Source organism: Miniopterus schreibersii (genome assembly GCF_964146895.1).
Source record: "Miniopterus schreibersii genome assembly, chromosome: 17".
In the NCBI taxonomy this organism is placed as follows: domain Eukaryota; kingdom Metazoa; phylum Chordata; class Mammalia; order Chiroptera; family Miniopteridae; genus Miniopterus; species Miniopterus schreibersii.
The window spans coordinates 26992611-27005836 of record NC_138117.1 but is presented as its reverse complement, the minus strand read 5'-3'; the positions used below and the strand labels follow the sequence as shown (position 1 = coordinate 27005836).

The 13226-nt window shown below is 39.5% G+C and overlaps 1 protein-coding gene across 12 annotated transcripts in view; it reads left to right on the top strand.

Moving 5' to 3' along the window:
- Positions 1-13226, top strand: part of EYA1 (EYA transcriptional coactivator and phosphatase 1) — a 281949-nt gene that overhangs the window by 125436 nt on the left and 143287 nt on the right. For 2 of the 12 annotated variants that reach the window (XM_081117343.1, XM_081117353.1), the window contains exon 1: positions 12450-12537. The exons of 9 other annotated variants lie outside the window; for them this stretch is intronic. The gene's annotated coding sequence lies outside the window, so the exon portion shown is untranslated. Of the gene's footprint in view, positions 1-12427; positions 12538-13226 lie in introns of those variants that run through there. One more of the 12 variants, XM_081117345.1, reaches the window with a different exon arrangement.

The window sequence follows — 13226 nt, the reverse complement described above, 5'->3', positions numbered from 1 at the left end:
GGGCCGCTGTGATTAGCTGATGAATTTGAACTTCACTCTAAAATCTATGAAGGACTTTAAAATGAGACATATGAAGCAACTTATATTTTATAAAGGCAGCCTGGCAGTGTGGGTATCGTGTTGTGTTTAGATTGGGTTTGGAGCCCAGATGTTGTCTGTTAGGACAGTGCTATTACATTTTATGCACAACTCACATGCGAAATCAAAGTTCATTTTATTTTCCACACCCAGTTGCATCCTGCTTCCAAGCACACAGTAGCGAAACAGTTACAACAAAAACAAAAATCTTTAAACGTGACCATTTCAAAGCAATAGAACTCTTAGGGGAACAGGTGGTCCTTTAGAAAATAAACCGTGATAGTTTTAGATGCTCCAGCCCTCCTTTACTGATCCTGCTCCCTGGAGTACGCTCAGTGCCCGGGACACATTCATGCACCATCCTGCCCGGCAGGTGTGGCCCTCACACCCAGGTACATGTGCTGTGCTAACTGCTGTCTTTGGTCCGCGTGGAGCGTGGAGATGTCCTTGTCCTGCTTGAGCACTGTGAAGTCTACCTGGTGGTGGGCACAGGTGTGGTCCTGTCCAGCGTCATGCTGGTCCCTACTCTTCAAGTCTTTGGCCCTCAGCAGGGCCTCCAGGCTCAAGTGACCCATTTGTGGCCGCCTCATTTTCACAAACGGCCTCTATCTACGAGGTTCATCAGGTTTCTTTGCACTTTTGTGTCTAACTTTCAGTTAACTTTCAACTATTTAGATTCTAATTATTCAGGCTCTTTGTGTTTATGTCATGTTATTGTATGAGCAAGAAAGCAGAAAGGAGAAATGAAGGGAGATGAAAGTCAAATCAGTGGTGTTTATTGTTTATGCGGAGAGACTGGAGTCATCCTAAATTTCTTTCTTTGCTTCAAACCCACATCTAATCTGTAAGTCCTGTTGGTTCTCATTCCAAAATAGGCCCTAAATCTGATTACATATGGTCGTGTTCCCATAATACCTGAGTCTAAATTACTCTCGCTTCTCACCTGGACCACTGCGATGATAACACCCTACTTTGCTTCCCTGCCTGTTTGCTTTCCTGTTGTCTGTCTTTTACACAGCAGCCAGAGTCGTCTTGCTTACAGGTCATTCAGATTGTGTCACTTTTCTGCTGAAAACCAAAATAAAAACAAGAGAGCAAAAACACCTCTAGTAACTTCCTTTTATACCTAGAACAAAATCCCAACTCTTCGCCTCACCTACAACGTCCCATGCTCCACACCAGCCCGGGTCCTGCTCTTTCCTCCTTCTCTACCTTACTTGCCAAACTTGATGCCCTTGAACTTGCTGTTTCTTTTGTGTAGATCATATCCTCCCTTCCCTCAATTTTTTACTAGTCCGTCACCTTTTCATCATTTATGTCTCAACTCACATGGCACTTCCTCGAAGAGGCTTTCCTTGTTAAGCTAGCATTGCACCCACCACCTCCCCCATGTCCCTCTCTACCAAATTTTACCTGAGATGTTTGTGCTACTTGTCAACAGTTTCACACACACGGGAGCAGGAAAATGTCTACTTTGTGGTTTTGTTTTAATCAAAATTATAGGTATATAATGTTAAAAGTCAAATGATTCTGTATGAATTAGTCCATCTATATGTATGCTCTTTACAGCAGCAGGCATGTAGTATTCTATGACTCCCTTTAACAATTAAATTTCATATTCTCCCCTGATTGTTTAAATCTCCTTTCCACATGTTCAGCTGTATCAAATAGTCTATCAATTTTTTCATCTGGAAATTGCCCTGGTACCTTCTGACTTCCAATCTGAATGCCTGGCGCAGAGCCATCGCACTAGAAATTCCCTTATCCACAACACCAGGGATTAGAGTCTTCTCTCCTGTTTGATTTACTTAATTCATAAAGGAGGTATGATCCTAAATTTTGATGGGACATCTCTTCTCTTCCTGAGAAAGGATACATGGGAAGCACATTTTTTTGAGACCTGACGTGTCTGCAAATATCCTTAATTTTTCTACTTGTTATTAAGTTTGTTAGGGTACAAAATTCTAGGTTGAGAATTTGTTTTCCTTAAGGAATTTGAAGCTATTGCTGTTACCTTCTAGAAATACATGTTCCAGTTAAGAAGTCTGAAGTCATGAGCCATGTTTTGTGTCTGACAGGTTTTTTTTCTCTAGAAACTTATAGGAGCTACCTTTTTCCTAAGTCTTTAGAAATTTCTCGACAGTGTTTGTTGATGTGGGTCTTTTTGAAAATTCATTTTGTTGGGTACTCGTTGAGCCCTTTCTATCTGAAAACTCATGTCCTGGGAAATATTTTAGAATTATTTACATAAATTTTACCCTTGATTTTCTCTGCTCTCTTTCTGAAATTCCACTTATTTGATGTTAGACCACCATATTTTCTTACAGAGTTTTATTTTCTTATCGTATTTTCTCTTCTCTCCTGTTTCTATTTTTTTTGCTAGTCTATTCTCTGGAACTTCCTCATTTCCCCCCCAAACCTTACTGAATTAAACATTTCTGTTTTCCTACTTTTTATTTATAAGCGCTCTTTTTGTTGTTGGATGTTTCTCTTTTAAAAAAAATCATTATTGTTCTTTTTCAATCTTGTGTCATGGCTGCAGAATATTACTTCTCTGGGAGTATTAATGAGAGTTTGTTTTTGCTTTTCTTGCTTTTGCCTGATCTCTGTTTCCTGCAAGTTGTTTTTCTTTGTTCATTGGGTTTCTACACCTCTTGATAGAGGCTTTCCTCAGATAATCCTTGACTGTTGGCTCATATGTAAGAGTGGGCACCTGAAAACTGATTGATATGTAAGGACTTCTAGACCATGGTTTTTACTGTGGGGCTATTAGGTTGGGTCCCTTCCTTGAGAGACACCCAGGTATAAGTATCATAAGTCTCTCCAATTGGGTTGGTCACAATACTTAATGAGGCTCTGGCCCGGATAACCTCAAACTAGCAGGGAGGTTATCCTCGTATTCCAGGGAGAGAGCTAAGGCGGTTGTCCCAGAGTCCAGAGTGTCCCAGCATTCAGCATTCAGCAAACGGAATCCATCTGTTTTGAGTGTGACACTCCTTCCTCAACACATTCTGTGGCTTCTCCTTCAGTCTGCTTGATTGGCTGACTGTGTGGAATGGTAAAGGGAACCTAACTGCTTCTCGCACTGACCTGTACCCAATCCTCCTTTTTTTTTTTTAGCTTTCCTTTTATTGCTGTTTCCAGAAGTACCTGGTACCACCCATTCCTGAGAGGTGGGGACTTTGCTGGTGTCAGTTTGATAACCTTTCAGCTTTCCTCATTGCCTGCCAACTTTGGATTCAGCTTTTTCAGATCTGCTCAGTTAGTTTCTAAGGATCTGCCTGTTTTTTCACTTCCAAAATGTGTTATTGTTTTCTTATTACCTACTCTGTTTGTTCTTTGTGATTTATGCTTTTTTTAAAAAAAAAGTCCATTTAGTTGCTCTAGCAGGATGTGTAGGAAAAGCAAAAACAAATGCCTCTGTTCAGTAGGCCATTTTAAAATTTATTTACACTCTTTTTTAAAAATATATCTTTATTGATTTCAGAGAGAGGAAAGGAGAGGGAGAGAGATAGATAGAAACATCAATGATGAGAGAGTCATTGATAGGCTGCCTCGAGCCCGCAACCCGGGCATGTGCCCCGACCGGGAATCGAACCCCGATCGCCTGGATCCTAGGTCGACACTCAACCGCTGAGCCACGCCCGGCTGGGCAAAATTTATTTACACTCTTAATGCACATGCGGTAAATGGGAATTCTGTCTGTCTTGCTTACTGCTGCATCTTCTGGCGTCCACAGTACCTGGAACATACTAGATGCATGGCATGAGTGAGTGACTCACTGACAGGCCAGCTAACTAACTTGGTTAGTTAGATTCTTGAAAAGCCTAAAAGCTGCACAATTGGAAAATGACAGCATTGGGGCTACATCTACAATGAGATATTTCTGAAAGGCAGGAGACGTAGGGTTTCTCTAGATACTTAGATTCTATTGGGTATCCTTTAAAAATTTTTTATTAACTTTTCTGGATGTTTGGTTAAGAATTTAAGGGAAATATGAACTGCTGCTCTAACAAAATACTTCAGGAGGAATATGATGGGTATAACTAAAACACAGTATGTGACGGTTTTTGGTTTGTTTGTTTTTTACTAAACCGTAACTTTTTATTCCATTTTCCCGTCTCCCTCAAGCACATACACCATGTGAATACAGTAACTTCAGATCTCTTCTAATTTCTTAATTTCCTTAGGTTTTGCTTATTCCCCGTTGTCAGGATGGCAAATTCCCAGCACAGTTTCAATGACTCCATTTGTTCCATAAAATTATCTTAAATGCTTTGAACATGGGAATGAAATTAACTCCTCTATGATGATAATGCCCTAGACAGTTCAACTTTAGAGTTCCCAGTGGGGGGCAAAGATAACAATGTGTAAGGAAAATAGTGGGAAGCACAGAAACAAAGGAAATTCAGGGAAGTCATTTTTCTTTCTGGAGCCAGAGCCACGTTCCATCAAGTAACCCAAGAGTGTATTAGTTAATTTAAATGACATTTACTGAGCACCTATTTTATGTACCAAGCTGGGCTAAAGCTGAGTTGTCATGCCCTGTCTGAGCACTCATTCTATACTCATTTAATTAGATTTATTTGAAATTCAGTTCTCTGTTGCTATTTTACTATCCAGGAGAGCTTCACCATAGCAGTGGACATTTTTATCCCCATGCAGTTTTAGTAAGGTGTATAACCTTCTTGCATCCATTGTATAGTTAGTCGGTTTATAGATTATAAACTGAGAGTGCTGTCTACATAATATGATAACAGCGGGCACAGAGAAAACCCGTGCTGAAGCCAGAATTAGAGCTCAATTCTCTAGTGCATTTGTCTTAAAAAGGTCTAGTAAGTAGTACCCTTGACTATAGATAGATCTTATTCTACACATTTAAAGAAAAGGACAGCATTTAAACCTTGAACAGTGATTCAAATAAAATCCAAAAGTATAAAAAATGGAGTAGAAAGATGGGAGAAGGAATTCAGGGTTTGCATATGTTTATTCAGGAAGGTTTTAATGTGAAATATCTCATTTAAAACATCTTTTTATTCTTTTTCTTTTTATTGAGTTTATTGGGGTGACACTGGTAAACAAAATTATACAGGTTTCAGGTGCACAATTCCACAACACACACTGTGTTGTGTGCTCGCCACCCCAAGTCAAGTCTCCTTCCATCACCATTTATCTTCCCTATACCTTCCTCCACTTCCCCCCTCCACCGGCAGTCACCACGCTATTATCCATGTCCATGAGTTTTTTCTGTTTTTTTTTCTTTTTTGCTCAATCCCTCCACTCCCTCTCCATCTTTTTTTCAAATATAGGTCATTCAGTGGTTGGTAATAGGCATGATTTTGGGAGATTGTAAATACAGAGCTTACAGATGTGGGTTCTCCTTTTCAATAGCCTTCAATAATTAATCATGATTTATTTATGGTGAGTTAGGCCATTTTTTCTTTTTCTTTTAAAAATGTATCAAATGTAATGCCTCTCGAAAGAGTTGGGCATCCTTGTAATGGGACTATAAATTTAAAACATATAAAATCTGCGTGTCTAAAAACATGATCTTTCTCCTTTAGAATGTCTAAGTCAGAGACACACGTTCTTTGAAAAAGGCCTGGGACCCTGGAGCTGGTTTTCTGATTGTTGCTTGATGACTTCTTTCTTTTTTGCCACTCCATTTTGGTCCTGTGGCTCCTTCACCTCTCCACGCTGCCGGTGAGGGAGAACCTCCCGGGGAAGGCCAGGCCGGAGAGGGAGCAGCCCTCCCAGGAGGCCAGAGCTAATGGGGGAGTGCGCATCTTTCAGCAGCGCTTGTCAGTGACGACCGTGCTGCAGAGGTCCCCTCTACAGGCTCTCTGACCTCTTGGTAAACTATTTGTTTTTCCTCGTATTGATTAAAACACACACACACACACACACACACACACACACACACACAAGGCATCAGCCTGAACTCCCTATCAACCAGGGTGTTGTTTTTTAGAAATTATATACATTTAAAATCTTCTAATTCAGAAGACCCCAGATCCTTGACTTTGTTTTATCCTGCAGCGCAGGTAAATCAGATTATTAATGATATAAAAACAGACACCCTAAAAGAAGCAGTGGATGCTTCCAGGCTTCTGTTTTTTGAAAGAACATGAACCACAAATTTGAAAAATCAGAATAATACTTCAACTTGTAAACCACCTGAAATAAGAATTCTTATTGAGAATCTGAAGACTAGAAAACATTCTTTATTCGCATTTTTACCATTAAAAGGGGCCTCTCATAGGATTTGAACAAACTGAAGCTATTTTTTTCCCTAGTATGAAATGCAGAGTCTATTTTTTCCTTACTCTACAGCTTTCTAAAGTCAAATACAAGGACCCAGGGCAACTTGATCCCCTGCAAGTATGAATCTTTACAGTAGAGAGAAACCTCCGGGTTGTATACCTATTGACATTGCTTAATAAAAACATCTAGAATAATGGTGCTTCTGGTTGTGTTTCCAATAGCAATGTGATTGCAGCGCACTGTGGATTAAGTTACCGAGCCTTTGAATTCTGACCTTCTGTCTAAAACAGCTTCAGAGGTTACTTCCCCCCCCAATTGGGAGACTGGAGAGGGAAAAAGTTAATGCTGCTTGAAGGAAGAAAAAAATTCTATAAGTTATTGGGTTTTGGTTTTTTATTTTTCCCCTTCTTGGCATTTCCTTTGTAACAGTAATAGAGCTTCTTGGTTTGGAAAACTGTACTTCCAAATGCATCAGGAGACTCGGAGGGTGTTTTGGATGTAATTATTTCCTCAGTGAACAAATCAAGTGTTTCTGATGTAATAGCTGTTGGGATCAAAGCATATCAAACTGGGTAACTGAAATTAAGGAATACAAAAGGGAAGAAATTGACAGAACTGTGAAACGAGTTGTCCATATAATTGCTTGATGTGAACTCAGACCATTAGTTTCTCCTTTTTATTAGAAAGAGAAAACTTGGGACTATTTATAATCCCCACTTTAGGAAGATAGTTCACCTTTTTAAATAAATAATGAGAAAAAATATCTCTCCTGATTTGATCATTTCAAGTTTAAGGATTCATCACAATTTTTCCCTGTTGATGATTTAATGTACTTTTATTTCTGAATCTGTGAACTAACTTGCAAATGTGTTTGTGAATAATCATATAGCTTATATTGATTATGTCTATTCTATTTTAAATAATCATTTCAATATATCACACACCTTACTCGATTCATTAACTTTATTGGGTGTCACTTTGCTCCAAAATGATGATACAACATGGACACATTAATGTCCCAATGCTCCATCTTACCATGGGGTGGTAACTTTGATGGTGCTGGAGAAATGAGGCTGATTCCTGAAAAAATGATGGAGGGAGAGACATATTTTTTAAGAACAGGATTAAAAGAAATAAAGCATGACATTATTTTTTAAAATAAATGAAAAATAGATATAAAATGCCTAGCACGGTGCCTGGCACATAGTGCGCACTCAATACATACTAATTCCTTTCCTTCTTCCATGAGATATTCACTGTTTCTGATGAATTTAAAAAGCTGTGAACTCGGCTGTCACGAAACCTGGAAAACACAAAGCAAATTTCCAGATCCTCTTACACGTATTGGGAGGTGCTGACAAGGTTGGTTTTGCCCATGGCTTAGAGAAAAAAAGCGCTGAGGAGGAGACAACCTGGGTTTTCTAGGTTGCTTCATGTCAACAGAAATCCATCTTCCAGTGTGAAAAGCAAAATAGCACTTTGCTGAGATTAAGCATATGCTTCCAAGACCAATTATTTACATATTTTTGGCAGAAGGTAGAAAAAGTAACTGTTTGCCATTTTAGAAAAATCAGTCGATTTTAAAATAGAAAACCTGACATGTCATATTTTTCTTGAAGTACCTCTATCATCCCATTCTCTTTTCTTTTTCTTTTTAAAAAATTAATTTAAGAAATTGGAAGGGGGAGAGAGAGAGAGGAGAGAAACATCGATGTGAGAGAAACACAACGATTGGCCCGCTTCCAGACCATTCTCTTTTCTTAAAAATCAACTGCTGCCCTGGTTATCATTATTAGTTTCAAGAAGTGCTGCTTCAAGTTTCTATTAAGAATAATACTTTTTTTAAAAAAAAACATCCTATAGGCAGTCATTACTACATATGATAACAAGTATTCCACCCTACATAAATAAATGGTCATTATTCATATATAATAACCAATGTGCTTATTAAGGGGGCAGGAAATAGGTCATATTTCCATATTGTGTTGGTATAAAGACTATAATATTTATTAAAATAATTTTCCATGCTACAGTGACTAGTTAGTAATTGCCTCCTTAAATTTACTGTTAAAAGCTATTCATGTCGGAGTTTGAATGGAAAACATTTAGCAAAATACTGGTAGACATTCAGTTTGGTGGATTTAATATCATTCTTAAAATAAATAGAGGATGTTTTACTTGGTTGCATTTCAGCAGGAGGCTTCTGGGAGCAGGGCCCTCATTGTAGGTCTCGTGCCAGTGGGGAAAGAGTAGGTCATGGAAGTGACTGCTCCAAATGCCAGCAAGGATCGTAATGTCAGAGATCTGGACACCATTCCAGGGCTCCCTAAAAGAGCCCAAAGGGCAGGGCCATGGCAGGAACCGCGGGAAAAGAGAGCAACCTGGAAGCAGAGGGCTAGGCGCACAGCGTTTTGGAATACTCTGCATACAGTCTGAATGGCAAAAGGTCGAGCCCTTGCAGACATTATTGATTTTAATGACGTAGAGGAAATAATGCTAGGATTTTGCTTTTGAAAACACTGGTCTTGAAGTGCTAATTATATTTTGCAACTTACTGTCCCATTATTCTTGAGAAATGATCTTTAAGGACAGTAGAAACAGAAATAAGAGATGCTGTATATTGGAGCAGGTAATGGCACGCGTGCTTGACTAAAAAATGACTGGAAGGGCAACGTGAATAGAAGAAAGGTGGCCTCAGAGTACACCTTTCATCGGAAACTTCGCAACTAGTCAAGAACTTTGTTATTGTCACTGGACTGGAATTGCTTTTCACCCTCTGTTTTCTCAGTGTGTGTTTGTTATATTTAATTTTATTTTAATTAGCTGCTTAGTCATATACTTTTAGAAAAGTTCCACGTTACCGTTTTGATTGTTCTAATGAATCCCTTATATCTGCTCTTGCATTTTTTTTTTTTTTTAAATTAGGGACATTTGTTTATTTTTGTAATCATGACTTTATTTAAAATTCTCTGTTAATTGAAAAGCACTAACAATTTCTATCGAAATTGCAGACTTCTATATAATCAGGCACATATCTAGGCAACAGCTTGCTCCGTAAGATAAAACCTGTTTGGACATAGAGTATATGAAAGATATGGTCTCTCTGAGGGTATTCAAACATTTCATTACAGTTGACTATTTCCAGTGTTTTCCTTTTCCAGATAAGTGTACATGTATACAATTTTTTTAGTAAGGAAAAAGCATATTAGAAAATATATTACTCCTAGACATATGTTTATGTGTGGAAACTTCTGCAGGAAACATCAAATAGTAATGTTTTCTACCATTATCTGTTTTTACTACTGGCAAAAGTTAAACAAATTTTCCTAATTTCTGTTGTGATCTATATGATCTTATTTAGGGAACACCTTGGTCCTTAAAGTTTATGGTTAAGTATGTAATTATAGTTGGTGAAAATTCAGAAATAGGAAGTTAACAGTACATCAAAGTTGTAGTAATAGCTTACATTTTGGCTATTTATCAGAGAATATTTTGGGTGTAAGTTGTATGGTAATTACTGCATATTTGGTATCCAAAGCAGTAACCAGAAAATTTATGGATGAGCATGTGATTGTTTTTAATCCATCTAATTCTGATTTAGGGAAGGAAACTATTTAAAAGTGCTCTATGTACACATGGATATTTCTTTTAGCCAGTTACATAATTATGATGCATGACCTATATCATGTCAATTAGGGGTCGTGCTTTTTATAATTTTCTTCACAATTGTATGCATCGTTTCTTTAATAGTATCTGTGTTATATAAATAAAAATAATTGAATTTTGATATAAAAACTAATGTAATAAATTTGATTACAATGTAGACAGTTACATACAAAAGTCATATACTTTACATAATATCCCTGTGGTTCTGACTTTATGGAGTTCATGTCTTTTGGACTTGCCAGTACAATCTTTTATGGATCAGAAAGATAATATTTTACCCTTTTTATCGAAAATAATTTTTAGATTATGGGAATCATGGGTTTAATAGCTTAATGTAAAGTTTCAAACAGGGTTGAATTTTCCAACCAGAACCTCAAATTTTATATTTTATGGAGTTTAGAAATAAACATAACAAAAGCAGTTATTGTTTGATTTCGTAGATTGAATCAATGTAACATTACATTTTACTGGTGGCGCTAGAAACCTCCATTATGTGCTGTACTTTATTTTCTGTGTATTGAATAACTGATCCCTCTGGTCTGAGAAAGTGCTGTAGTTGTAAGGTCATTCTCTTTCTGCCGCCTGTATGAACAGATCCAATAGCAATCAACTGGTTTTTGACCTGGCCTCCCAAATATGGTAGCTGACTAGCCCATGATTCCTTGCCACTACCACATAAAATGAAATCCTAGGTGAGTTTGCAGTTTAAGCCGTCTCTTAGGTTTGACAGAGCTTTCTTTTCTGAGGAGTTCAGATTGGCACCCTTTCAGGGGGAGAAGAGGGAAGTCCATATTGAATTTTATCATTAGCAGCTTTTTGTTTTGTTTGCATCAGAATGGTGCTTTCGTTTACACATTAGCAAAGGAAAGGTAAGACTGTGTCTGTCTGCTTTATCAGTTTATGATCTGCAAATGTATTATAAAATCATTTAAGAAGCTATTGTGATTTAAAAAAAAATTTTTTTTTATATCAAGACAAGAGCCTTAATGAAGATTCTTCTTATTACTGATAAAAAAAGACCAAATACATAGAACAGTATTATTGGTCATGACAAAACAGTTTTATGAAAAATCCAGCGGGTATAAGATTTTATTTTAGAGTACAAAATTGGTTTTGATGAGTGAGTAGTATCAAAAATAAACATTGGTGTTTGAACTGTGGTATAGGGCTGGCACATAAAACTATAAGAGTCACATAAGGGATGCCTTCTTTAAATATTTGAGATCAATATAATGGTTAAGTCATCAATCTAATAACTGAAGTAATTTATTTGCCTAAAACATCATAGTAATTAAGTATCTTAAACTGGAGCTGAAATTTAGTCATAATCTAAATGGCTCAACTCTCTAGGTGTTAACAGATTATCATGCATAGATTGAGTTTAGTTCGAATTTTTTTTGTTTAAAGAACAGACTGTAAAGAAAGAGTTCTCGATAAAATAAATCTTTTCCCCCAAATCACTTAAAAATATTAACACTGCGATATTATCTGGTTCATACCCACAAAAGCTGTTCAGGTGAAACTTGTCATTCTAGAAACCTCTGCAAAATCGTGCCCAGGCTTCCATTGTTAAACTGCTAATAGCTAACACGTTGGCTTTCCACCCCTCCCTTTCCGCGCTCAATGTGGAAATGGCCATTCTATTTTTTTTATTTTTTTCCTCCCTCTTCCCAGACCTGTCATTTGTTACACTGGGAAAAACAGTATTTGAAAAGCCTCGCTTCCCCAAGTTTCAGGGCCCGAAAAAAAAGTTTTGGAAAAGTATAAAAGATAACGCGTAACCGCTCTCCAAAGCTCGTAATTGGTGGCTGCTGGAGCCAGAGATGTGCTGACAGTGTCTCCGAGAAGTTCTCCGCGCAGCTGTTTATTCTGATAGCATGGGGCGCGCGCATTTATATAATAATTTTTTTTTTTTTTTTTTTTTTAAGCAGCAAGGTTGAGTCAGACCGGCAGCGCTCCTTTCAATTGTTGCATTTAAACCAATAAGGTTAGGACAAGAGAATAGCTGCGGTTTGCGTTGCAAAAACAACAACAGAAAGCCCCGAGGCGGCCGGGGCGGACCGGGAGGGCTGCGCGCACCGGCCGGGCCGCGGCCGTTCCTTTGTCTGCGCCGCTCAGACGCGCCCGGCGGCTGCGGTGCGCGGGGAGCGCGGGGAGCGCGGGGCTCGAGGCGGTCTCCCAACGGCGCCGCGGGAGCCCATGGCTCCGAGTCTGGGGCGAGGTAGAGACTCCCCAGCGCCACTTCCGACTCGGAGCCTTGCCGCTGCCGGCCGCTGCGGCGGTGTGCTCGCCGGGGACCGCGCTTTCGCTCAGTCGCCCCGCGGCCCGAGCCTGCAGCAGCGGCCAGGCGGCTGTCCCCGCGGCCGCGCCGCGCTCCCCCGGGCGCCCGGCTGCCCCGAGAGCCGCTGAGAGCCCGCCCGCGCCCCGCGCCCCGCGCCCGCGCCCGCCGAGCATGGGCGGCGCGGAGGGTTGCTGAGCCCGGAGCCGAGCCCGAGGAGCGCGCCGAGCCGGCGCCGCGGCCCCGAGCGCGTAAGTACACGCGGGCCGGTCGGAGGAGCGCGGTGACTGACAGCCGCTGTCCTGCGGCAGAGCCCGAGCGCTTTTCGCATCGCTTCGGTGGCTTTTAAAATGAGAACGTGGGGGCATGGGGAAGAGTATGACACTTTGTACCTAGTACTTTATGAGCCAAGGGGCCCCATCGGAGAACGTATGATTCTTCACCCCCAAATTATCTGAGCGATTAGAATCATGAGCAGGTAATGACGAATTAATTGTTAACAATGACTTTTGTTGGGATCTGTATCAATAAATATAAGGCACGGCTCCACTCTCGTAGGGAGATTACTTCATATCTCTTTTCTGAATGGCTGCACAAACCTCAGCTATGATCGTGTGATACAGCGACATCAAGATACACGTCCACTGCAACGCACAGACGACTTTCCCTACACACTTCAGGTCGGGGTGAGAAAACGAGGGAGAAATTAACATTTTGAAAGGATAACAAAAGTAGATGCCACTTCTTAAGGAAGGAAATCCTGTTGCTTCAATAAACAAATTTCCCAAACATTATATTAAACAGTCTCATCTTCAAAAGGCGAAATAATAAACATTTGTCAAATTAATATATTTTTCACTTATTGACACTTTATGTGACTCTGGTGGACCTTGAAATTTAACCAGACTCTTAAACTTTGGAATTATCATCGAAAACATTT